A 1,269-nucleotide genomic window follows, 5' to 3' on the forward strand; every position below is an offset into this window, starting at 1 on the left:
CTCTTCCGAGAATGTATTAATTATTTGATAAATATTCAATAAGGGAATAACTAAATAAATTATATATCTACATAATGGATTATCATATAACTGGTTAAAATCATCTTTGTGAAGAATTAGCAATGAGATGAGAAATAAGTATAAATGAAAATAATAATACATATTACACATACAGTTTTTCTATTCTAAACTGTACAGAAAAACTTCTAGAAGGAAATACACAGAATTTTTACCATTGGTTAGCTTTTGAGTAATAGGATTTTGAATGATTTTGTATTTTATTGTTATGCTTAAAAAGTAATTGTATAAAAGTGACAGTGTGACCTCTTGGCTAAAAGTCAGGATGAATGAAGTGATTAATAAATGCACTTGAAGTTCTGAGAAGGACACCACAGTGAATGTATGATATTGGAGCATGCTCTTGGAGTTTGTGGGACTGGAGCCCTAGGCCCTGTCAAATTTATATGTTTGTGATAGTGAGGGTGCTGTGGGAATGCATTCCTAGGTAATAGGAAGTATTAAGACCAAAGAATAGGACCGAAAATGCTGCAACGCAGGAGGGACAGGAAGGGGATGCCTGATTAGTGTATCCATAAGATCGATAGGGCTGGATTGTGGTAACCTCTGAAAGTCTATCATAGATGGTATGTATTGCACATCTGTGATGTGATTAACATTTTCTATAAAATTACTGCTATTTGTCTGCTTTACAGAGGCAGTATGGTATAAGGATCAAAAAGCATGGTCTTTGGTATCAAACTAGGTTAAAAATCTGACCTTATGAACTCCATGTGCCCAGTTGTTACATCCATAAAACAGGGATAGTAATAAGACCTACTTCATAGGATTGTTGTGAAGATTAAGTGGAATAATGCAGGTAAAGTATTTGGTGTGGGACCTGGCATTTGGTAAGTATTCAGTAAATGTTTGGGCTATCATTATTTGGAAAGAGAAAAGTTTAGATATAGAGAGAAAAAGTTTGAACCTATTATAGAAATTCAAAATGAGGGTGAGAACTTGCATCTCTAATTACAAGGTACAAGCTTTTCATCTTTCTCAATATTTTCCTTAATCCCTATGCTATGTTTATTTTGCTTCCCTATATTGCCTTTCCCTTCCCTATTTTATTTTCTTAGAGGCAGAGTCTTGCTCTGTCACTCAGGCTGGAGTACAGTGGCACGATCGAAGCTCACTGCAACCTTGAACTCCTGGACTCAATTGATCCTCCTGCCTCAGCCTCCTGAGCATCTAGGACTACAGACATGTGCC

At 35.8% G+C, this 1,269-nt stretch overlaps 1 protein-coding gene across 1 annotated transcript in view; it reads left to right on the forward strand.

Annotated features, from left to right (window-relative positions):
• The window catches only part of ZNF483 (zinc finger protein 483), a 14,878-nt gene that overhangs the window by 11,253 nt on the left and 2,356 nt on the right, over positions 1–1,269 (forward strand). The gene's annotated exons all lie outside the window — the stretch shown is intronic.

This window comes from Propithecus coquereli, unplaced genomic scaffold, assembly GCF_000956105.1.
Source record: "Propithecus coquereli isolate 6110/MARCELLA unplaced genomic scaffold, Pcoq_1.0 Scaffold163, whole genome shotgun sequence".
NCBI classification, from domain to species: domain Eukaryota; kingdom Metazoa; phylum Chordata; class Mammalia; order Primates; family Indriidae; genus Propithecus; species Propithecus coquereli.